Source organism: Bos indicus x Bos taurus, chromosome 16 (genome assembly GCF_003369695.1).
Source record: "Bos indicus x Bos taurus breed Angus x Brahman F1 hybrid chromosome 16, Bos_hybrid_MaternalHap_v2.0, whole genome shotgun sequence".
NCBI lineage: Eukaryota > Metazoa > Chordata > Mammalia > Artiodactyla > Bovidae > Bos > Bos indicus x Bos taurus.
In genome coordinates this window covers 45622848-45649389 of record NC_040091.1, presented here as the reverse complement: position 1 = coordinate 45649389, position 26542 = coordinate 45622848, and the positions used below count along the sequence as shown (strand labels likewise).

General features: G+C 42.7%; 1 protein-coding gene across 12 annotated transcripts in view; it reads left to right on the top strand.

The window, feature by feature from the left end:
• The window catches only part of CAMTA1 (calmodulin binding transcription activator 1), a 993257-nt gene that overhangs the window by 333833 nt on the left and 632882 nt on the right, over positions 1 to 26542 (top strand). The gene's annotated exons all lie outside the window — the stretch shown is intronic.

Genomic DNA, 26542 nt, shown 5'->3' with positions numbered 1-26542 from the left:
AGGTTTTTCTTTTTTTGGTTTTCCCTAGTGTGGGCCTGCTGTTTGTGGGTGCATTCCATCTTTTCTTCACAGGTCACCTTGCAATACCTTGTGTACCATTTCCAATTCAGATGTCATAAAAGTGGAGGGGAAAGCTAAGGACACGTGTGAAGCAGTCTGAGTGTATGATCTCCCCCAATATTTTATTGTTGAATCAGTCCTCTTCAACATGGCAACTCACTTTTATTGAGTCTTTCTGAGTATTTGACTTAGTGTTCACAGAAGACATCAGCTTTCCTTTTATGCTCATGTTTCACTATTCTATATGTTATTTATTTACACAATTACAGTGAAAAAATGCAGCCAACACAAACAGGCTTGGGAATCAACATAAACGGCTCTTGGGACACATTCAAATGCAATGGACAGATTAGGCAATGCCCTGCGAGAGAGTGGTTTCTGCCTTTGGTCAATGAGCTATTGTTCCACAGATGGGGGTGGGGTTGCTCACTTGTAGCACTCGCCAGTTTCCCTGGTGCAAACAGTCCCACCCAGCTGATTCCTGTGACCAACGGCTCAGCAATCCAACCAGCTCAAATCCCGCCCCCCCAGATCGTGACAACTGGCTCACCTGAGTGGGCACGGATATACCCCAGGGCACAGAATCATCACCTCCCATCCTGGGCAAGTGATGGGCCTCAGGCATTGGGTTTCATAGAGAGAGGGGAGGGAGGTGGTTTATCTGGGTCCTGATGAAGGAGAGGCTAGTTAAAGCTTTTCCTGACCCTACAGATCAGCCCTCCTTCATCTTCACTCAGCAACCAGTGCCTCCTATGCTCCTAACCTAAAGAAGGTCCTCATTTCTCCATGGCTAGCCTGCTTTCTTTTTTCTTGTCCTCCAGGTCCTTCACAGTGCCCTTCTGCTGTTAACATCCCCACTGGGCCACTCTCCTCAGATGACACTCTACTCTTCCTATTACATGTTTCCCTGTCTCCATCTAGGCCCCAGCCCTTGGGGTCCTAGTAGGCCGATTAATTTAATCAGCATTTTCAGCCAAGGCATTGGCTTGAAAAGGTGTCATGAGCTTCCGTGCCTGGACAATAGGCTGACTGGTCCTAGGACATTACTCCACATCCCCGCGTGTTTGTGGCTGTCCCTGTGGATGGATGCAACCATCTCTCATGGCTGGGAAAGAACCCTGCCCCCCTTCTTCTTGTTACCTGGGGGGTCAACTGGACCAGGCTCTCCTTGCTCAGGAGTTGTTGTTTATTGCTAAGTCATTTCCGACACTTTGCAACCCCATGGATTATAGCTCACCAGCCTTTTCTGTCCATGTGATTTCCCAGGCAAGAATACTGGATCTGGTGGCCATTTCCTTCCCTAGGGGATATTCCCAAACCCAGGGATTGAATCCATGTCTCCTGCATTGGCGGGTGGATTCTTTACCTCTGAGCTACCTGGGAAGCCCTACTCAGGAGTAGATGGGTCTAAATTAGATTTTGAGTTCTTGGCATCCCACTCTGCCTGGTCTTTGATGCTTTTGATCCTAATCAAAAGGTGCTTTTTGGAATCAGAAATGTTAATGACTGTGATTTTACATGTCATTAGAAATTTTTCATTGTGATAAAAATAATGCATGTTCTAGTCTGTTAAATGAATGGCTCTCCGCTCACTTTTGTAAACATGCACTAAACATCAGACATGGGGGCTATGGTTTGGTGGCACCAGAACCATGTACATGTCAGGGACTGAGTGGGAGACCTTGACTGGGAGCTGACATAATGCAGAACTTGCTATTCAGACTCACTGAATACAGACCCATTTGTATCATAAGCCGTGTTTGTTAGGAGATGAGCTGACTTCAGAAGCTGATTTTTATGCCAGAGAGCAGAGTGTGGCATGTGTAATGAAGAGAGTTTATCTTGGTGTGGGATGAGAAATAATTTGCTAAGCCAGTAACTTCTGCATTTCCCAGATCCCGCGTGGCTCCCTTACAGCCCGGGGTCTAGAGCGCTGGAAATCGCCTGACTTCACAGAGCTCTTAAAGAACCCCTGATGACACTTCAAATTCCAGAAATTAAAGGATTAAATGCTTTCTGTTTTCTCTGAAGACTGACTCACTCTTGATCGCTTTCATCAAAATAACTCCTTGGGTGTGATGACTGCCCCCCATAAACCAGTGAAGAGCAGCTGTGGCGCTGCCGAGACCCTCTACTCCATCTTTAGGTCTAGCTGTCATCTCGGTTCAGACCCAGATGAAAACCGGTGCAGAAGGTGCTGGTGAGATGTCTCCGAAACACACACACACACAAACCCAAAGCGCTGAAGTGAGCGACACACACCACCAGGGCTCTGAGCCTCCCTGCATCTGCTCTCCTTTGCAAACCAGTGTAACCCTTGGGAAAGCATTGTCAAGAACAGAGGCAGCAACAGTGTTTTTGTTTCTGTCCCGTCCGATGTGAGTCCTAGGGTGTTAGCTGGGATGAGCCCTTGAGCCAAAAATATAGAGGAAAATGCTTATTACTGGCAAGGAGCACTGTTGCCATTAAGCCACTCTGAGATCTGTCTTCTGGGGGTCTTCCAGGCTAAGTGGTGGAGAGGGTGGGCCACTGTTATCTGTAGCACAAAAAAGGGGGCTCAGAAGAGGCCCCTTGACACTAAAGCTGACGTTCCTGAAGTTCTGCCTTTGGAGAACAGGGCACCTGATGGAACACACAACAGTGATAAAAGATACAGAAACTGGTCATTGGAACTTACACATAGCCTTTCTTGCCTGGGCTTCCAGGAGACAGTTAAGCTATAAAAAAAATCCTGTGTGTGGATTTTTCTCCATTCGTTCAAGGAGGGTACCTAGCTGATACTGATTCTGATTCTGATTCTGATTCTCAGGAGAGAAGTGAATTTCTTACTTTTGTGGACTCATTAGGCTGGCTCCCTTGGGGAATCCTGACACAAAGATACTAAACCATTTTGATACTTTCTCTCATGTAATCCTTACAACCATTCCTTGAGATGAATATGATTGCTGTGCTGTACTAATTTGCTTCAGCTCTTTGTGACCCCATGGACCATAGCCTGCTAGGCTCCTATGTCCATAGAATTCTTCAGGTGAGAATACTGGAGTGGGTTGCCATGCCCTCCTTTAGAGAATCTTCCTGACCCAGGGATTGAACCCACATCTCTTACGTCTCCTGCATTGGCAGGCGGGTTCTTTACCACTAGCACCACCTGGGAAGCCCTAGGTATGATTACTGTCCTCATTTTAAAGATGAAGAAACTGAGGCTTAAAGATAGTGAGTAACCTGCTTGAGATCACAGATAGTCAGTGGGGGACTGAGGACTGGACCCAGATCCCTCTGACTCTTAGTTATCTGTTGCTATGTAAAAAGTTACCAGCCACTTTGAGGCTTAAAAGAGCATGGTTATCCATGTTTGTGGGTCAGAATTCCAGGCCCAGCTTTGTTGTGTCCTCTGTATCAAAGTGTCTCACAGTTGCAGTTGAGGTGTCAGCCAGGGCTATAGTCTCATATGAAGGCTCAGCTTTGTATTAGAAGGTGCAGGATCCTTCCAATGATTATAAGCATTGTTTCCAAGCTCACGTTATTGTTGTCAGGATTTGATTCCTCACTGGCTGTTGGACGGAGCCCCTCTGCCCCTCAATACACAGTCCCTCCAACCCGGATGCTTGTTCATCAAAGCGTGTCAGTCAAGAAGGCCATAAAGAGCCCTCCAGCAAGACAGGAGTTACAGTGTTATGTAAATTATCACAGATAAGTGCTGGCCTTTCACCTTTGCCATATTCTCTTGATTAGAAGTAAAGTATATGCTCTCCTCTCACCTGAGGCCAGGGAATTACATGAGGGTCTGGGCTCCAGGCAGAGAGGGTGACTGGGGACCTCTTGGAGTCTGTCCACCACAGCCTCCAACCCAGCCCAGCCCCACTGCCCCATGCCTATGTGGAGTGGAGATGTCCAGACTCAGTGACAGGTTGGAGACACCCTGGGTGGGCCCAGAGGTTTAATTGGACTGTCTCTTTCAGCCGATACAGTTTCCATTGTTTTCTACATCTCTGATGTTATCAGGGACAGAATTAAAATTTCTGAGATACATTTTTGATTAATGTATGAGATACAGTATTACATGTTTCATAAAATTATCTTTCCAAGAACATGAACCTGCTTCCAAGAGGAATGTCAAGGGCATGGACTGTTTTGCATAGGCGCTCCCACTTTGGGCAGCTAAGAAAAGCCCCCGATTCTGCCGGTGGTGTCAGCATCCACACGGCTTCCCGAGGGTCTGATACCCACAATTAGAAGGGAAAAAAAGGTATTCCGAGGGAAGCTGAGTGAAGCACAGTGACCGGAGACTTAAGTGTGGTGGGAAGCAAAGGGCTCCACGCATTCCTGTGCTGTTGAGTCACCCTGGTTTGCTGTCCCAGGATTGAGTTTAAATGGAAAAGAACACAATGAGCTCTGTGTGAGATGAGACCCAGTGGGGAACCAGTGGGACATCCTGGTAGATACTGTGCATAGACAGACATGAAGACACGATTTCTGACATAGTGCAATCAGGTGGATTCAGTAAATCTCTAAGGTGGTCAGGAAATAGGTGTTCTCATTACTGGAATATTCTGGTTACTAGCGGGCAGCCATGTAATTGCCCACAGCAACGGTCAGTGTTGAGAGAATTAGGACTTCTGTAGGGTTATGGGTGTGGTTCCTTTTTGATAAACATGAGAGCCATGGTTATTGACCATTGATTCCATTTTCCTTGATGATTCAAGGGCACTAATGAATATGTCCTTATCACTGGGTTGCATTTCTGAAGATTTGAAAGTGCACTCTTGGGTTTCTGGAGTGTTGGGTCAACTCCAACCTGAAGGGGCCAATTCAAAGAATGAGACACAATCCTGCTCTCCCTCTCTGCTCCTGGGGAGGGGATTCCCAGCCTGAGATCGGAGGACCCACACATTGGGCCCTGGAAACCCTTCTCCAGGGGAATTCCCTGAACTAGGTTGTGGTCTCAGGCTCAATGAGTGATCCTTGGTGGAGGGAGGAGAGCCAGGACTGGATGCCCCGGGAGGGCTTGAGGGGTCTCTTCCTGTCTCCTAGTCTTGTCGGAGTTTGATGGAGTGAGAGGCTCCCTCCTCTTTGGTCCTTCGATCCCCTCATGGTGTCACCTTCCCTCTGAATGTGTCTGTCTCTGTGTCCCGATTTCCCCTGTTTATTAGGACAGTGGTCGTCTTGGATTAGGGTCTGCCCAGTGACATCATCTTAACATGATCATTTGTAAAGACACAGTTTCCAAATAAGGCCACATTCACATTCAGGACTTCAACACCTTTTGGGGCACACAGCTCTGCCAGCAACAGATGCTGTGTGCCATTTGCTCCCCACTCTGCACGCCCACTCTCTGTCCCCTGGGTGGGTCCAGCTCTCCCCTGCCACCTTCACCCAGACACACGTGTGCCCCTTCTGCTTTGGATAAACCCTAGGCACCCAGCCTGGGTGAAGGACCTTGGCCTGGCTGACCCCTAATTAACCTCTTGGGTTGCCCTCAGGGCTCCTTCTCTGGACCCCTGACTCATTTGGAGAACCCTGCCGTGACTCTCGAAGCACCTGGAATGCTTCTTTGTGACCCTTACCTCCCTGGCCTGTCCCCTCTGTGGGAATGTCAGCCCCACAAGGGAAGAGACTGTGTCCATCCCATTCGCTGCTGTGTCCCTTTGGTGGGTGATGGGAACCAAGAACTTGCAGTGGGAGAAGCCTGTGAGGTCGAGGTCATGTCCAAGTCCAGGGGCAGCCAGGGAAGTGGCTGTGGGCTTCTCTGGGAAGGTGTCTCATGCAGTCAGTCCAAGGGGGTGAGCTTGGTCATGAACCATGAGGGCTGGTCCAGCCTCAGCCCTCCTACTGCTTCTCATCAGCAGGGATGTGTTGGTCAGAGACGGGACGGCACTGGGACACAGCCCGCCCACCTCACCCCTATCACCTGGTCTTCAGCTGGTCTGCCAGGCACCTTGCCATTCTTTGAATTTCTCAGCTGGGTCCCAGCGTGAGGCTCTGTGGAGCAGAGCATCCAGAGCTCTGTGTCTGGGTCTGCACTTGGCACCGTGCTGCTTTGGTTCTGGGATCCTGTCCGCCTTCCCTCCATGCTCCTTTTCCTCCTCCTGGAATGAATCCCACCCTCCAGACACCTCTGCTCTGCTGCATTCTTCCCTCTGGCCATGGAGACAACTGATGGGTCCAGCTCCTGCTCCCTCCTGTTGTTGGAGCAAGTTCCCCACCTGGAACATTCTATTCATCCTGTGGGCTTGGCTCAGTTGCCCTCCTTTTTGGTGTCTGCTTCTACATCCTTAGCACCATTCAGTTGCTCTTTCCTTTTTAGGACACTTCACGTGGTGTGGATATGGCGCCTCAGCAGCTGTAACTCATTCAGTAGACAGTTATTCTCTGTCCATCCCTAAACTTGACTGTAAATTCCTTGAAGTCAGGGATGATGTGTTATTTAACACTTTATGCTGCAGATGGGGATACTTGGTAGATTTGTTGACTGATTTTTCAGGCTTTGCCATCAGTAAATGTTAAGCAGATTCTCTAAAGTTAGCACTGTGGGCTTCATTCTTGAGTCCTGGGGGGAAGCACAGTGCTGACAGGGAGGTGGGACTCAGGAGGTATGGATGGAATGAATAAAGTTGCTAAGATTTAATGTCTGCCTCCCAGGTTTGGTGCAATTTAGCAGTGAACTCTGAGCAAACAAAGACACTCAGGCTCAAAGAAAATGACTTTTTATCAGTGGAAGCTTAGAGAAGTGGAGATCTAGAATGGAAAGGGGAGGAGATTTTGTGGAGGGGTTTTCCCATTGCCCGTAAATCTACTCAAAGTCTTAGTCCTCTTACCTGTGAGCCCTCAGGGGGCTCTGAGCCTGGTTTTTCTTATCAGATTGAATATTCAAATTCAGAATGGAAAGTCCCCATCAGTCTTCCACTCTCTACCCTAAGCTGCCCCAGCTCCCCTGTGTAAAGTCCCCAGGAAACAGCTCTCTGTTTCCACACTGCTTTGGGATGGAGGAGTGTGCCTGGTGGGGAGGTTGAGCCAGGTGTGGGTGTCACCCTTTGACCACATGCAGGGACTGTCCCTTCCCTTGGTCACTCTCCTCCAAGTCAGCCTCAGGGCCATGAGGAGATCTGCTGGCTCTGGGGGTGCTGACCATCCAGTCATCCATCCATCAGAGGCTGATGGAGCCCCTCCTGTGTCCCAGGCCCAATCCTGGGAAGCAAGGATACAAGAATGGATGGGACCAGTCCCTGTGACAGGAGGGTTCGGATGATGGAGAAGTAGCCAGACAGCTACCATGTTCAAGGTCAGCACGGAGTCCCATGTGGCCTATGATGGCCACTTACTCATCCCAGATGGATGCCTTCCTGGAGTCAGTGACCTTGAAGCCAAGATTCCCAAGGAGGGGTGAGCATTAGCTAGGCCTGTGGGAAGGGGAGGATGACGATTCACATTTCAGGCTGAAACAGTATTGAAAAGTCTAGAGGCAAGAGGGCTAGCCTGCGGTGATTGGAGGGTTAGGGTTCGGTGGGACCAGAGTGTAGGGTTGGAGGGGTCTGTAAGTGGAGGAAATAGTCTCTAGAGGACCTCATGGGTCACCTGAGCAAGCTAAGGAATCCTGACTTTGGCCCAATGCTGAGTCAAGTAGCAGAGGCTCCAGGGTCCTTGCTCTCCACCTTCCCTCCCCAGAGCCCAGTCATTCTGCAGACCCTGGATGAATGCCTCCCTGTCCTTGGAGGTCATTTCAGACTGAGACCTGCATGGATTTCCCCTCCCACTTCTCCTGCCCCCCTCCCCAATTTGATCTGCCACCATTCAGGCAGCTAATGACACAGCGTGGTGTTTAATTCTGAACTCTGCAAACCTGAAAGATTAAATAATGGATTCTGTGATCCACCAAACTCTTTCCTGGATAGAATGATAAGACATCAATTGGAAAAATTTAAATATTGATGAGTTTTAACTTTTGTATTGATTGGGCAGTGACATATTTTGAATAATGATTCACATTAAAAATACAAGAATTCATATTGATCATGAAGTATCTGGCTCTATTAAAATACTCAAGTAATCCTTAGACCTTGGTATCCTTTTAAAAATTATGTTTCTCAGAATAGCTGAAGATCCAACCAACGCCTAACTTGCAACAAATTTTTGAAATTCCTATATCTGCCTGTCTACATGCTTTTCTTCTGTCATCCCTCAAGATTGCTTTTTTGGGGGGCTTGGAAGTCAAGGGTCTTGGGAGACATGTGGCTTTCTTTGTATGTGGGAACCTGTTGTATGTGGGGTTATCCCAGCAGTTGGATGCTGTGGGAAGTCCAGGGAAGTTCTTAGACTGTTCCACATTTCCTGGGCACATGAGGTAAAGGAAAGGCCAGAGAGGATTTGTGGGGCTGTTTTAATTGTCATCGTGTTGAGCCCAAAATTATTCCATTTTTATCTGGGATGGTTCATCTCCAACAGTTGAGCCCAAGGGCTCTGCTACCACCCTTTAACTTACCTTGGCCTCTCTTGTTGGGAGGACTTTGGACGATGGTGTCATCAAGTTTCTGGGCTGTCTTTGTCCACGGGGTTACAATTCTAACTTAGCTTTGCTTTGGCTACCCACCTTCCCCAGGGAGTCTCATGGAGGCTCAGGAATCAAGCACAGAAGAGAAAACAGCTGCCATGTGCTAGTGCTAGACTATGTTCATTCATTCTTCATTCAACATTCATTTATTAAACTTTAACTCAGTACCAGGCAGGCTCCATGCCTGCTCTGATGGGACTTACAGCCTAAAAGGGAGACGGACATTATACAGGTAGTTTGTGCAAATAGTTAATGCACAACCCAGTTAATTCTGGGTGTGACAGAGGCTACACAGGAAACCTTCAAGGGGATTAAGTCTAGTCTGTGGTGGTGTGCAGAAAAGAATTAACCTCGCATACCCTTAGAAAGCTGAGCGCCAAAGAATTGATGCTTTTGAACTGTGGTGCTGGAGAAGACTCTTGAGAGTCCCTTGGACTGCAAGGAGATCCAACCAGTCCATTCTGAAGGAGATCAGCCCTGGGATTTCTTTGGAAGGAATGATGTTAAGCTGAAACTCCAGTACTTTGGCCACCTCATGTGTAGAGTTGACTCATTGGAAAAGACTCTGATGCGGGGAGGGATTGGGGGCAGGAGGAGAAGGGGACGCCAGAGGATGAGATGGCTGGATGGCATCACTGACTCGATGGATGCGAGTCTGAGTGAACTCCGGGAATTGGTGATGGACAGGGAGGCCTGGCGTGCTGCGATTCATGGGGTCGCAAAGAGTCGGACACGACTGAGCGACTGATCTGAACTGAACCCTTAGAAAGGCCTGCTGGCAGTGTGGACCTTGGCTGGTATCTGGGAACCCAGCTGGTTAACAGGTCTCTATACCTACCTGTGTGCACTCAGTCAAGTCTGATTCTTTGCAACCCCACTGACTGTAGACCACCAGGCTCCTCTGTCCATGGAATTTTCCAGGCAAGAATACTGGAGCATGTTGCCATTTCCTTCTCCAGGGAATCTTCCCGATCCAGGGATTGAACTCATGTTTCCTGCATCTCCTGCATTGGTCGGTGGGTTCTTTACCACTGTGGCACCTGGGAAGAAGGTCTCTATTCTCATATTAAACTTTCCCTGAACAGAAGAGAGACTCACTCTTCCTGAACTGTTTATACAAACAGCGTAGTATAAGCCGTACACCTGCTTTCCTTCTTGGAGCCTGGGACTTCGGTCCATGCCAAGCCGGAGTTGCCTATGTGATGATTTCCCGGTAGGAACCCTACGTGCTGGGACTCTCATGGGCTTCCCTGGCGGCCAGCACCTGATGTGTTGTCACACTGCTGCTGGAGGAGTTGTGTGTCCTTTATAACCATGCCACAGGTTTTCTCCCCTATTTATTCACCTGCTGATGCACAGGCTTGTTTCTAGCTTTTGGCTTCTACAAATACAATTGGTATGAACATTCATGGACAAGTCTGTGTGGACAAAAACTGTGTTTCTTTCAAGTAAACACCCAGAAGTGGAGCCCTTGGATTGTTATAGTAGGTGTGTATTTATAAGAAATCACTGAAATGGCTGTATTCATTTTATATCCTACCAGACGTGTGAGAGTTCTGGTTGCTCTACATCCTTGCCAACCCTTGGTATAGTCAGTTTACTTAAACAATTTTTTGAGTGTGGTACTACTGCTTTTTAAAAAACCGCTTTTAACTGAAGTGTAGTTAATTGGTAATATTGTGTTAGTTTCAGGCATACAGTAAAGTAATCCAGTTACATATGTTATTTTCAGATTCTTTTCCATTGTTGTTGTTCACTCGCCCAGTCGTGTCCAACTCTTTGTGACCCCATGGCGTGCAGCACCTTTAATAGGTTATTAAAAGATACTGAATATAGTTCCCTGGGCTATACAGTAGGTCCTTGTTGTTTATATATTTTATATATAGCAGTATACATATGTTAGCCCCAAACTCCTAATTTATCTCTCCCCCACCCCACACTATTATACCCTTTGGTAACCATGTTTGTTTTCTATGTCTATGAGTCTATTTATGTTTTGTAAACAAGTTCATTTACCTCATTGTAAGAGTCCACATGTAAGTGATATCATATGATATTTGTCTTTGTCTGACTTACTTCACTTTGTTTGATAATCTTTAGGTCCATCCATGTTGCTGCTAGTGACATTATTTTATTCTTTTTAATGTGTGTGTGTGTGTGTATGTGTGTGTGATTGTGAATAGTGTTTTCTCTGAAGTAAACTTCATATATTCTTTATGAAGTTTATGATGTGAGTACTTGCTGCTATGAGCACTGAGGTGCATGTATCTTTTTGAATTATAGTTTTCTCTGGATATATGCCCAGGAGTGGGATTGTAGGATCATATGGTAACTCTACTTTTAGTATTTTAAGAAACCTCCATACTGTTCTCCATAGTGGCTGCAGCAATTTAAATTCCCATCAGCAGTATAGAGGGTGCTGCTCCACGACCCCTCCAGCATTTATTATTTGTAGACTTCGATGATGGTCATTCTGACCGGTATGTAGTAATACTTCAATGCAGTTTCGATTTGCATTTCTCTAACTGAGCATCATTTCATGTGCCTCTTTGCTATTTATGTCTTTAGAGAAACGTGCATTTAGATCTTCTGCCCATTTTTTGTGGAGCAGGCAATGGCACCCCACTCCAGTACTCTTGCCTGGAAAACCGCATGGACGGAGGAGCCTGGTAGGCTGCAGTCCATGGGGTCGCTAAGAGTCAGACACGACTGAGCGACTTCACTTTCACGTTTCACTTTCATGCATTGGAGAAGGAAATGGCAACTCACTCCAGTGTTTTTGCCTGGAGAATCCCAGGGACAAGGGAGCCTGGTGGGCTGCCGTCTATGGGGTCACACAGAGTCGGACACGACTGAAGTGACTTAGCAGCAGCAGCAGCAGCCCATTTTTTGATTGGGTTATTTGGTTTTTCAACATTAAGCTTTATTGTGCTGTTTGTATGTTTTAGAAATGAATGCCTGTCAGTAGCATTGTTTGCAAATACTTTCTCTTAGTCCATAGGTTGGCTTTTTGTTTTGTTTGCGATTTACCTTGCTGTGCAAAAGCTTTTAAGTTTAATTAGGTCCCACTTGTGTTTATTTTTGTTTTTGTTTCCATTATTCTGGGAGATGGATCCAAAAAAAATATTGCTGTGAATTATGTCAAAGCACATTCTATGTTTTCCTTTAGGAGTTTTATGGTATCCAGTCTTATATTTAGGTCTTTAATCCATTTTGAGTTTATTTTTGTATATGGTATAAGAGAATGTTCTAATGTCATTCTTTTACATGTAGCTGTCCAGTTTTCCCAGTACTACTTATTGAAGAGACTGTCTTTTCTCCATTGTATCTTCTTGTCTCTTTTGTCATAGACTAATTGACCATAAGTTGTTGCTATTGTTCAGTTGCTAAGTCATGTCCAGCTCTTTGTGACCCCATGGAGTATAGCATGTCAGGCTCTGTTGTCCTTGGGGCTTTCCAAGCAAGAATACTAGAGTGGGTTGTGGTTTCCTTCTCTAACAACAACAACAAATGGACTGTAAGTGCTGGGTTTATTTCTGGGCTTTCTGTTCTTCTGTGTTTTGACACAATTTTAAATATTTTTGTTCCAGTTTTGTGAAGAATGCCTTTGGTAATTTGATAGGGATTACATCGAATCTGTCGATTGCCCTGGGTAATATGGTCACTTTAACAATATCGATTCTTCCAATCCAAGAACATGGTATATCTTTCCATTTGTTTTTGTCATCTTCAGTTTCGTTCAACAGTGGCATAATTTTCAGAGAACAAGTCTTTTGCTTTGTTAGGCAGGTTTATTCCTAGGTATTTTATTCTTTTTGATGCAATGGTAAATGGGATTGTTTCCTTAATTTTTCTTTCTGATATTTTGTTTTTAGTATATAGAAATGCAACAGATTTCCATGTATTAATTTTTTATCCTGAAGCTTTACTGAATTCATTGATGAATGCTAATAGTTTTCTGGTACTATCTTTAAGATTTTCTATGTATAGCTTCATGTCATTTGCAAACTAAGTGACAGTTTTACTTTTTCTTTTCCAATTTGTAATCTTTTATTTCTTTTTCTTCTCTCATTGTTGTGGTTAGGACTTCCAAAACTATGTTGAATAAAAATGGCAAGAATGTGTATCCCAGTCTTGTTCTTTGTCTTAGAGGAAATATTTTCAGCTTTTCACCATTGAGTATGATATTAACTATGGGTTTGTCATATATGGCCTTTATGATTTTGAGATATATTCCCTCTGGGCTTCCCTGGTGACTCAGTTGGTAAAGAATCAGCCTGCAATTCAGGAGACCTGGGTTCAGTCCCTAGGTCAGGAAGATCCTCTGGAGAAGGGAATGGGAACCCTCTCCAGTATTCTTGCTTGGAGGATTCTATGGACAGAGGAGCCTGGTGGGCTAGAGTCCATGGGGTTGCAAAGAGTTGGACATGACTGAGCAAACTAACACTTTCACTTCACTTTTTCGTATTTTCTCTATGCCTACTTTATGAAAAGTTTTTATTTTTTATTTTATTTTATTTAACTTTATACTATTGTATTGGTTTTGCCATATATCAAAATGAATCTGCCACAGGTATACATGTGTTCCCCATCCTGAACCCTCCTCCCTCCTCCCTCCCCATACCATCCCTCTGGGTCATCCCAGTGCACCAGCCCCAAGCATCCAGTATTGTGCATCGAACCTGGACTGGCGACTCATTTCATATATGATATTATACATATTTCAATGCCATTCTCCCAAATCTTCCCACCCTCTCCCTCTCCCACAGAGTCCAAAAGACTGTTCTATACATCAGTGTCTCTTTTGCTATCTCGTATACAGGGTTATTGTTACCATCTTTCTAAATTCCATATATATGCGTTAGGATACTGTATTGGTGTTTTTCTTTCTGGCTTACTTCACTCTGTATAATAGGCTCCAGTTTCATCCACCTCATTAGAACTGATTCAAATGTATTCTTTTTAATGGCTGAGTAATACTCCATTGTGTATATGTACCACAGCTTTCTTATCCATTCATCTGCTGATGGGCATCTAGGTTGCTTCCATGTCCTGGCTATTATAAACAGTGCTGCGATGAACATTGGGGTACACGTGTCTCTTTCCCTTCTGGTTTCCTCAGTGTGTATGCCCAGCAGTGGGACTGCTGGATCATAAGGCAGTTCTATTTCCAGTTTTTTAAGGAATCTCCACACTGTTCTCCATGGTGGCTGTACTAGTTTGCATTCCCACCAACAGTGTAAGAGGGTTCCCTTTTCTCCACACCCTCTCCAGCATTTATTGCTTGTAGACTTTTGGATTGCAGCCATTCTGACTGGCGTGAAATGGTACCTCATAGTGGTTTTGATTTGCATTTCTCTGATAATGAGTGATGTTGAGCATCTTTTCATGTGTTTGTTAGCCATCTGTATGTCTTCTTTGGAGAAATGTCTATTTAGTTCTTTGGCCCATTTTTTGATTGGGTCATTTATTTTTCTGGATTTGAGCTGTAGGAGTTGCTTGTATATTTTTGAGATTAGTTGTTTGTCAGTTGCTTCATTTGCTATTATTTTCTCCCATTCTGAAGGCTGTCTTTTCACCTTGCTTATAGTTTCCTTTGTTGTGCAGAAGCTTTTAAGTTTAATTATGTCCCATTTGTTTATTTTTGCTTTTATTTCCAATATTCTGGGAGGTGGGTCATAGAGGATCCTGCTGTGATATATGTCAGAGAGTGTTTTGCCTATGTTCTCCTCTAGGAGTTTTATAGTTTCTGGTCTTACATTTAGATCTTTAATCCATTTTGAGTTTATTTTTGTGTATGGTGTTAGAAAGTGGTCTAGTTTCATTCTTTTACAAGTGGTTGACCAGTTTTCCCAGCACCACTTTTTACAAGTGGTGCTGGGAAAAGTTTTTAAAAATCTAAATGAATGTTGAATTTTTTCAGAAGTTTTTTCTGCATTTATTAGGATGGTTTTTATTCTCTGATTTGTTAATGTGATGTATCATGTTGATAGATTTGTGGATATTGAAAAATCCTCACATTTCTGGGATAAATTCCCCTTGATCATGGTGCATGTGATCCTTTTAATGTATAGTATGCATTCAGTTTGCTAGTATTTTGTTGAGGATTTTTGCATCTCTGTTTTTGCAGTGATGTTCATCAGTGATATTGGCCTGTAATTTTCTTTTTTGTGATATATTTTTCTGGTTTTGAGTGATGGTGGCCTCACAGAATGAATTCAGATTTATTTCTTCATTTGTAGTTTTTCTGGAGTAGTTTCAGAGAGTAGGTATTAACTTTTCTCTAAATTTTTGATAGAATTCACCTGTGAAACCATCTGGCCCTGAACTCCAATAAAAGGAGTTTTAAATTGCTGATTCAAATTCAATACTGGTTAATTGGTCTGCTTGTGTTTTTTATGCTTCAGTCTTGGGAGACTGTACCTTTCTAAGAGTTTGTCCGCTTCTGGGCTGTTTATTTTTGTTGGTGTATAGTTGCTCATAGAAGTCTCTTATGGTCCTTTGTAGTTTTGTGGTGCTGGTTGAAACTTCTCTTTCTTCATTTCTGATTTTATTGATTTGGGTGCTCTCCCTTATTTTCTTGATGAGTCTTGCTAAAAGTTTATCAATTTTGTTTACCTTTTCCAAGAGACAGCTTTTAGTTTCATTGTTCTTTTCTGTTGTTTTTTTAGTTTCTATTTCATTTATTTCTGCTCTAACCTTTATGAGTTCTTTTCTTCAACTAACTTTGGGTTTTGTTTGTTCTTTCTCTAGTTGCTTTTGCATTAGTTTAGGTTGTTTGGGCTTCCCTCATAGCTCAGTTGGTAAAGAATCCGCCTGCAATGCAGGAGACCCCGGTTTGATTCCTGGGTTGGGAAAATCCCCTGGATGAAGGGAAAGGCTACCCACTCCAGTATTCTGGCCTGGAGAATTCCATGGAACTATATAGTCCATGAGTCTCAAATAGTCGGACATGACTTAGTGACTTTCACTTTCGCTTTAGGTTATTTATTTGAGATTTTTCTTGTTTTCTGAGGCAAGTGTGTATTACTATAAATTTCCCATTACAACTGCTTTTGCTGTGTATTATAGATTTTGGATAATAGTGTTTTTGTTTTCATTTGTCTATAAATAGGGATATATTTCATTTTTCTATGAATATATATCTGGTACCTGGGTCGGGAAGATCCCCTGGAGAAGTGATAGGCTACCCACTCCAGTATTCTTGCCTGGAGAATACCCTTGGATAGAAGAGCTTGACAGGTTACAGTCCATGGGGTTGCAAAGAATCGGCACGACTGAATGACTAAGCACACAGCATATAGATGCTTGCTCCTTGGAAGAGAAGAACAGTTATGACCAACCTAGACAGCATATTAAAAAGCAGAGACATTACTTTGCCAACAAAGGTCCATCTAGTGAAAGCTATGGTTTTTCCAGTGGAAGTTGTGCAAGTTGGACTATAAAGAAAGCTGAGCACTGAAGAATTGATGCTTTTGAATTGTGGTGCTGGAGAAGACTCTTGAGAGTCCCTTGGACTGCAAGGAGATAGAACCAGTCCATCCTAAAGGAAATCAGTGCTGAATATTCATTGGAAGGACTGATGCTGAAGCTGGAACTCCAATACTTTGGCCACCTGATGCGAAGAACTGACCCAGTGGAAAAGACCCTGATGCTGGGAAAGATTGAAGGCAGGAGGAGACAGAGGATGATATCACTGACTCAATGGACACAAGTTTGAGTAAGCTCTAGGAGTTGGTGATGGACAAGGAAGTCTGGCATGCTGTAGTCCATGGGGTCACAAAGAGTCAGACAGGACTGAGTGACTAAACTGAGTATATATATATATATATATCATATAATTGCTGATCTCCTAATTTCAAATGCATTTTAGCAACCCTGCATTTGTGCTCCTCCCCTCCTGATTACTATATTTGATTTTTGTATTTTCCATCTAATTGTTTTGTGTATCCCTCAACCTCTTGTTGTGGATACAGATGATTTTACTGCTTTTGTCTTTTAACTTCTCTACTAGCTTTGTGTGTGGATGTTTTCCTATTTTTATTGTATGCTTGCCTTTACCAGTGAGCTTTTCCATTTCATAGTTTTCTTGTTTCTAGCTGTAGTCTTTTCTGCCTAGAGAAGTACCTTTAGCATTTTTTGTAAAGCTGGTTTGGTGGTGTTTAATTCTTTAGCTTTTACTTGTCTGTAAAGCTTTTGATTTCTCCATTGAATCTGAATAATAGCCTTGCTAGGTAGAGTATTCTTGGTTGTAGGGTTGTGGTTGTTTTTTTTTTTCCCTTTAACTACTTTTTATATATTGTGCTATGCTCTTACAGTCTGCAGGATTTCTGTGGAAAAATCAGCTGACAGCCTTACGGGAGTTCCCTTGTGTGCTATTTGTTGTTTTTCCCTGTTGCCTTTAATATTCTATCTTTATACTTAATTTTTGTCATTTTGATTACATTGTGTCTTGGTGTGTCCATCCTTGGGTTAATTCTGTATGGGATTCTGTTTTGGGTCCCTGAACTGTGACTCTGTCTTTGTGAATTTGGGTCACTGTTTCCTTTCCAAGGTTAGGGAAATTTTCAGGTGTTATGTCTTCAAATATTTTCAGGCTTTTTCTTTCTTCTCCTTCTGGGATCCCTGCAGTGTGACAGCTAGCATATTTGATGTTGTCCCAGAGATCTTTTAAACCATCCTCATTTCTTTTCATTCTTTTTTCTGTTCAGCAGCTGTGATTTCCAGTGCTGTCTTCCACCTCACTGATTCTTCTGCCTTATTTAGTCTATTGTTGATTTCTTCTAGTGTATTTTTCATTTCAGTTACTGTACTCTTTAATTCTATTTGGTTTATATATATATATATATATTTCTAATTATTTGTTAGAAACTTTTAATTTCTCACCCCATGGATTCATTCTCTTCCCAAATTCTTTGATCATCTTTATGATTGTTATTCTGAATTCTTTGTCAAGTAGATTGTTTGTCTCCACGTGACTTAGTTCTTCTTTAGGGGTTTTATCTTGTTCCTTGTCTGAAATATATTTCTCTGTTGCTTTATTTTGCTTAAATTGCTATTTGTATCTTAATGTATGTAGTAGTTAGTTATGTTTCTTGACCTTGGAGAAGTGACCTTCTGTAGGAGACATCCTATGCACCTCAGAGGTGCGCTCCCTTGTCATCATCCAAAGCCTAGGGGATAGTTGGTCCCAGGATAGTATCTAGCCTTTGTTTGTGGATTCAGTCTGCAAGCTACTGGAACATGGTTTTCTTGTTTCTGGTGGCTGCTTCCTGGTGGGTAAATTTGCTCTAGAGGCTTGTGAAGGCTTCCTGGTGGGTGAGACCAGTGCCTGCCCACTGATAGATGGAGCTGGGTCTTGGCTCTCTGGTGGGCAGGACCATCTCTATTTAAGTATCTAGAGGTGGCTGTGGGCTCAGCAAGTCTTTAGGAAGCCTATCTGCTGACAAGCAGGGATGTGTCCCCACTCAGTTAGTTGTTTGGTCTGAGGCTTCACAACTCTGGAGCCTGCAAACTCTTGGTGGGGCCAGGTCTTGTTGCTAGTGACTCTAGCAAGATATCTTCCAGGAGAGTTCATGCAGATGAATACTCCCTGATACGTCTGCCACCAGTGTCTGTGTCCTTAGAGTGAGCCACAGTCACCCCTCACCTCCTTAGGAGACCCTCCAAGATAAGCAGCTAGGTCTGGCCCAGGCTCTAGAGTGAGCCACAGTCACCCCTCACCTCCTTAGGAGACTCTCCAAGATAAGCAGCTAGGTCTGGCCCAGGCTCCTATGAAATTTCTGTTTTTGCCCTTGGTCCTCGTACATGTGAGATTTTGTATGCATCCTTAAAGAGTGAAGTCTCTATTTCCCCCAGTCCTGTGGAGCTCCTGCAATGAAGCCCCACTGGCCTTCAAAGCCAAATGTCCTGGGGGCTCCTCTTTCCGATGCCAGACCCCTAGACTGAGGGGTCTGACATGGGGCTCAAAATTCTCACTCCTGTGGGAGAACTTCTGTAATATAATTATTCTCCAATGTGTGGGTTGACCACCTGGAGTGAATGAGATTTGATTATATCATTGGTCCACTCTTCCTACCTGACTCATTGTGATTCCTTCTTTATGTTTTTAGTTGTAGAAGATATTTTCTGAGAGTTTTGACTTTTTCAAGGATGATTCTTGTACAGATTCTTGTGATTTTGGTGTGCTCCTGAGAGGAGATAAGTTTAGGGTCCTTCTACTTCACCATCTTGGTGGCTCTCTGCCTACTTAAGCATTTTTAAAGCTGATCTACTGGATGTATAGTTGTATCCCTAATGACTAATGATGTGGATAATCTTTTATGTGTCTGTTTTCCATCCATATATTTTCTCTGATGAAGTTTATATTCAAGTATTTTGCCTATTTAAAATTGGATAGTGTTCCTGTTATTGAGTTGTAATTATTCTTTGAGGGGCTTCCCAAGTGACTCAGTGGTAAAGAATCTACCTGCCATGCAGAAGATGCAGGTTCAGTCACTGGGTTGGGAAATCCCCTGGAAGCAGAAACAGCAACCCACTCCAGTATTCTTGGCTAGGAAATCCCATTGACAGAGGAGGCTGGCAAACTACAGTCCATGGGGTCACAAAGAGTCAGACATGACTTAGTGACTAAAACAAACAAATAATTCTTCGTATATTTTCATAACAGGATTATTTGAAGATAAAGAGGTTTAAATTTTGATGAGCTCAAGTTTATTGATTCTTTTATAAAAGGTTAATTTGTATGTGTGTCATATTTAAGAAATTTTTGTCAAACTCAAGGTCATTAAGATTTTCTCCTATGTTCTGCAGAAAATTTTCTTCTTATACTTAGGTCTGTCATCTTTTCTACTTAGTTTTTATATGTAGTGTGAGATAAAGATTAAAGTTATTTTTTTCCCAGCACTATTTGTTCAAATGATTAGCCTTTTCTTATTGAATTGCCTTGCCCCTTTGCTGAAAATCAGTTGACCATAAATGTGTGGGTCTTCTTCTAAACTTTTAATCCTGTTGCATTTTTCTATATGTCTATGTTTATGCCAATACCACATTTTACCAGTATACCTTTATAAGATATCTTTAAATCAGCTAGAGTAAATATTCTAACTTTGCTCATTTTCAAGATTAACTTGGCTTTTCTAAGTCATTTTGATTTCCACATATATTTTAGAATAAGCTTATCAATTTCTATGAAAAGCCTGGTAGGATTTTGATTAAGATTGAATTGAATGTATAGATAAAATTAGAGCGACTTGACATCTTAACTATACTTAATTTTCCTTTCCATAAACATGGTATATATCTCTATTTTTGTTTTCTTTAATTTCTTTTAATATTGTGTGATGGTTTTCACTTATTGAATTTTCACCTCAATAAAATTGTAAATGAATAAGCCCAACCTATACAAAATGTGTACAGGTTTTGTACATATTTTGGCCAGATTTATTCCTAAGTACTTAATATTTTTTGATGCCATTGTAAGTGGGTATTAAAAGCTATTTATTATTGAATCTAGTATATAGAAATTAATTGATTTTTATGTACTGACCTTGTATTCCCCCAAACTTGCTTAACTCACCTACTAGTTCTAGTAACGTTTTAGTTGATGCCATAGGTTTTCTACCTAAACAATTATGCATCAGTGAATAAAGACAGTTTTATTTTCTCCTTTCTAATCTTTATGCTTGTTATTTTTTCTCTTGCTTCATTGCACTGGCTAGGACATCCAAAACAATATAGAAAAGAAATAGTGAAGCAGAAATTCTTGCCTCATTCCTGATATTAGCAGGGAAGCATTCAGTCTTTTTCTACTAAGTATGATAGTAACTGCAGATTAAAAAAAAAAAAAAGTTCCTTTTATCAGGTTAAGGAAATTCTCTTCTACTTCTGGCTCACTGAACATATTTTTGGGAGGAGATTCGCTCTTAATCATGAGTAGTTATAGACTCAAAGAGTAAAAATAGTGCAAAGATTCCCTGTACCCTTTATCTAACTTCCTCCAATGACAACATATTACACAGCTGTAGAAAGTGTGAAACTGAAAGTGTTAGTCACCCAGTCGTGTCTAACTCTTTGCGACCCCATAGACTGTTGCCCTCCAGTCTACTCTGTCCATGGAATTCTCCAGGCAAGAATACCGGAATGGGTAGCCATTCCCTTCTCCAGCATATCTTCCCAACCCAGGGATCGAACCCAAGTCTCCTGTGTTGTGGGCCAGGTTCTTTATATCTGAGCCTATATAACTATAGGATGTTATCAAAACCAGGAAATTGCAGTTGGTGCAATACTATTAGCTAGACTTCAGACTTTTTTGCATATCTCTTTTGAGTTTTCAATCATCAATAGGTATTGGATTTTTGCCAAATGCTGTTTTTGTGTGCCTATTGAGATGATCATATGATTTTCCTCTCCTAGTTTGTTAATATGGTGAATTACCTTAATTGATTTTCAAATGTGAAACCATGATTTTACTTCACTATGATGTATTATTATTTTATATATAACTGGATTTTATTTGTTCAAATGTAAAGATCTAGCATATATGTTATGAAGATTATTAGTCATGCTTATCTTTCCTTATAATGTCTTTGTTTGGTATTAGTATTGGAGCAATACTAAATCCATAAAATTTGATAGGAAACGTTCCTTGTTTCATATTCTGGAAGAATTTGTGTTCAGTTGGTATTATTTGTTCTTTAAATGTTTGGTTGTATTCACCAGTGGAAGTATCTGAAGTTTTGTTTGTGGCCAAGCTTTTAACTACACATTTAATTTCTTTAATACGTAAAGATTTATTCAGGTTATCGTTTTTGATACTTTGTGTCTTTTAAGGAATTGTTCATTTTGTCTAAGTTATTGGATTTATTGCTATAAATTGTTCATAATATTCCCTTATTACATTTAATGTCTGTAGGACCTGTAGTGATGTACTTGCTTGCATTCTTGGGGTTGGTAATTTGTATTTTCTTTCTTTTTTCCTGATCAGTTTGTCTAGAGGTTTGTCAAATTTATTGATCTTCTCAAATAGCCATTGACTTTTCACTTGTACTGTCCTGTACTGTCAGTATCTGAAAACTACTGTTTTATATATTACATCCTTTTACAAAAGTTTCTTAAGATGGGAGAATAAATCCAGTCCTTGTTACTTCATCATGGCTGACAGTAGAAGTGGTCAGTAATATTTAAGAATGTGAAGGATTTCTGAGGTACAAAATCTGGAGAACTGCTGCTCTGACAGGCGTATTCCTTGTTGCCTGAGGTCATACCTCCATCCCTCCTGGCAGTGGCAGTTTTCTTGCCCGCACTCAGGTATCACTGAACCTGGAGATGGTGTAGGAATCTCCCTTGGTCCCCATTTTCACTCCCAAACCATTATCATCCCCTCTTTCCTGAAAATCTTCCTGTTCCCTTAGAGCTTGTACCTTCAAGGTCTTATCATCCAATATCCTTCTTCTTGCAATTATCACAGATTTCTTGCATGGCTGTCTCTTATTCATTGACGATTTTAGCCCCTAGTTCACTGTCTATTTCCAACATCACACTTTTTATAATTCTTGGTGATTTTTAATAGCCATATAGAGATCCTCTCAAAACCCAGGAGTAATAGTTACAATAAGTAATTCTTTCTTCTCTTACCAGCACACCTCAGAATCTCAGTTGCTTAACCAATAAAAGATTATTTCTTGCTTATGCCAAATCTAATACACCTTCCTGACACATACCTGGCAAAACCTCACTCCTAGATAAGTCCAACTTTGTATCTTCTGAAGTCTTGGGTCCAAGCAGCCCAATATGTCTGGATAAAATTACACACCAAGACTAACTGGTTTTATTTTAAATTTGGAATCCCTTCCCCAGGCCCTAGTGCTACCTAGAGATTCTATGCACAATTCTGATCATGCCTATGCGAAACATCTCACAGCGTCTCCTCCTTCTCAGTGTCAGCTCAGACCTTGCTTCTTATTTCACTGAGAGAATAGGACAAATTAGAGCATTTCTGCTTGCTCCCGTCAGCCCAGCCACTTGCCTTCCTGTACTGACATTCTTAGGAGCAGCCTTCTCTCCTGTTCCTATGGACAACTGGTCTGTACACCTGGCCACAGCCAGCCCCCTCTGCTTGCATGCTGATTCCATTCCTCCTTACCTACTCAAGGACATCGTTCCTGCAAATGTTCCCTCTCTCTCCTTCAGCCTTAGTTTTCTCCTCTCTATCAGATCATTTTAAAAAAAATGTATGTATTTATTTATTTGGCTGTACCAGGCCCTAGTTTTGACATGAGGACTCTTTAGTTGTGGCATGTGAGATCTAGTTCTTCCGTGATCAGGATTGAACCCAGACCCCCTGCACTGGGAGTGTGGAGTCTCAGCCACTGGACTACCAGGAAAGTCCTGGATCATTCTTATCTCCATAAAATAGTCTATAGGCTCTCTTATCTTAAAAAAAAAAAAAAAAAAAAGAAGGAGAAAGAGAAGTCCATCTTTGCAGCTCCTGAAAGCTTCTGAAGCTGCCGAAGCTTCTCTTGGCTTCACCCTTGGCAGCAAAACAGCTTGGATGTTGTCTTGTTTTTACTGTCCTACAGTTCTCTCAGTTCAGTCATGCTCTGGTCTACTTCACTCCACTCTCCTTAAGGGCACCAAATCCGATGGTTGAGTTTCTGTCCTCACCTCACTGGCCTCTGACTAGCATTTGACATGACTGGTTCCGCTCTCTCATGAACCCACTCTTTCCTGGCTCTCTCCTTCTGCTCTTTTGCAGACTCTTTTGAATGTTTCCATATCTTCCCAGCCTCTGCAGGCTGGAGTGCACAGTCTCTGCTCCTCTACCCAAATGTTCCAGGCTCTTAGCTTTACATACTGTCTCTATGCTGATGACCCCAATTTTATAATTCTGACCCTGACCTTTCCCTGAACTTCTGACTTTGACTTCTCTATTTGCTTGGATGTCAAACAGGCACTTCACATTTAACATGTTCTAAACAAGACTATGCCAAAGCCTTTGACTGTGTGGATCACAATAAACTGTGGAAAATTCTGAAAGAGATGGGAATAGCAGACCACCTGACCTGCCTCTTGAGAAATCTGTATGCAGTTCAGGAAGCAACAGTTAGAACTGGACATGGAAAAACATACTGGTTCCAAATAGGGAAAGGAGTGTGTCAAGGCTGTATATTGTCACCCTGCTTATACCCTGCAATTAAGGTAATTTAACTTATATGCAGAGTACATCATGAGAAACATTGGTCTGAATGAAGCAGAAGCTGGAATCAAGATTGCCAGGAGAAATATCAATAACCTCAGATATGCAGATGACACTACCCTTATGGCAGAAAGTGAAGAAGAACTAAAGAGCCTCTTGATGAAAGTGAAAGAGGAGAGTGAAAAAGTTGGCTTAAAGCTCAACATTCAGAGAACAAAGATCATAGCATCTGGTCCCATCACTTCATGGCAAATAGATGGATAAACAGTGGAAACAGTGGCAGACTTTAATTTTTTAGGTTCCAAAATCACTGCACATGGTGACTGCAGCCATTAAATAGAGACGCTTACTCCTTGGAAGAAAAGTTATGACCAACATAGACAACGTATTAAAAAGCAGAGACATTACTTTGCCAATAAAGGTCCGTCTAGTCAAGTCTATGGTTTTTCCAGTAGTCATGTATGGATGTGAGAGTTGGACTATAAAGAAAGTTAAGTGCCGAGGAATTGATGCTTTTAAACTGTGGTGTTGGAGAAGACTCTTAAGAGTCCCTTGGACCGCAAGGAGATCCAATCAGTCCATCCTAAAGGAGATCAGTCCTGGGTGTTCATTGGAAGCACTGATGTTGAAGCTGAAACTCCAAAACTTTGGCCACCTGATACGAAGAGCTGACTCATTGTAAAAGACCCTGATGCTGGGAAAGATTGAGGGCAGGAGGAGAAGGGGACGACAGAGGATGAGATGGCTGGATGGCATCACTGACTCGATGGACGTGAGTCTGAGTGAACTCCGGGAGTCGGTGATGGACAGGGAGGTCTGGTGTGCTGCAGTCCATGGGGTCGCAAAGAATCGGACTTGGCTGAGTGATTGAACTGAACTGAACTGAACTGAAACAAGACTAGATTTATCATCTAAGGTACGTCCCAGGAGGCACTCATGGTAAAGAATCTACCTGCCAATGCAGGAGCTGTAGGAGGTGTAGGTTCTATCCCTGGGTTGGGAAGAGCCCAAGTAGGGCTCTGGAGTAGGAGATGGCAATCTGTTCCACTGTTCTTGCTTGGAAAATTCCATGGACAGAAGAACCTGGTGGTCTACAGTCCATGGGACCACAAGGGTCAGACACGATTGAGTGACTGAGCACAAGATGCTCATACCCTATGCTTTCCCATCTCAGGAAATGGGAGCTCCAACTTGAGTCCATTTTCTCTCTTCCCTCATCTAATCCATCAGCAGAGCCTACTGGCTGTGCCTTCAAAACTGACACAGAATCCATTGGCATCATCATAATATGCACTACTTCCACTGTCATCTACATCACCTTGTCTTTCTCGTGCACTGTCATTAGAGCCCTGTTCTAGGGTTTCCTTTTAAAAGGAAATTCAGTCATATTACCCTGTGGCTCAGAAACCCCCAGGGACTTGTGTCCAACTCAAGCACTACCAAGTCCAGGGGACCAGGCTCTTGCCAATGTTGTGAGCTCATCTGCTGCTCACCCACTCTGCTCCAGCCACGTTGTTGAAATATACCATGCATGTTCCTGCCTCAGGGCTTTTGCACACTCTGTTTCCTCTGCTTGGGATTCACTCTGTCCAGATGTCCTTGGATCTTTCACTTGTCTCTGCAAGTATCACCTTCTCACCCAATCCCTTCCTCTCCTACCATCTGGCATTACATTTGTCACTGTCTGTGTCCTCAGCTGGGACACAAGGGGAAGATGCCCTGACTTCCTTGTTCACTGAGCTCCCTGGAGCCTAGACAAGTGCCCAGGTGTGGTAGAGACTCAGTAAACTTTTAAGAAGTGAATAAATTTCAACCCACATCCTAAATTAATAAACATAAAAATCCCATGTCCTCTTTTACTATTAATTTAAATTTCAGAAATTAAATATGATGATAGAAAAGAAATAAGATCACTTAAAGTTTGAATGTGCGTTTTTATCATTAATAACTATTATTAAACATTTATGCTGAATTTTAAAGATTCAAACTGTACTGAAATGCATAATAAGATGTGAAAGATGACCCCTTCCACTTTTTCTCCCATCTTTATTTCTTGCCATCACATTTTCCACAGTTGTACACCTCTGTTGCAGTCCTGTGTACATAGTTCTCTCTAAAGATAATACATACGTGCGTGCATGTTAAGTCACTTCAGTCGTGCCCGACTCTTTGCAACCCCATGGACTGTAGCCTGCCAGGCTCCTCTGTCCTTGGAATTCTCCAGGCAAGAATAGTGGAGTGGGTTGACCTGCCTTCCTCCAGGGGATCTTCCTGACCCAGGGATCAAACTTCCGTCTCTTAATGTCTCCTGCATTGGCAGGCTAGCGCCACCTGGGAAGCCCCCAACATACACATGTGAACATTTTTAAATATACACACATGGATATTTTAACAAATGATATCTTGTTTTGTACTATACAGTTCACCCCCTTTTTCACTTAAAAATATACCAAAGATACTTTTTTGTGCTGGTGCCTCTGCATCGTCTGTGACTAGTCTGACACCTGGGGTTCTGTTTTGCTCTCTCCTCACTCCCTCCAGCCTGGAGTCTCTGAGTGGAGGTGACATTTCCCACTTCAAAACCCTCATGGGACTGTTTCCCATTATTCTCCCACCACCTTCTTTCTGCCTGTGGTGTTGCTACTTACTTGTCTGATTCGTTGGATTATCATTCCTTGGGGCCCAGGCAGTGTGTATGTTGGTAGTTTTGTGTCTTCCCCAGGTGTGGGATGCTTGTTGGA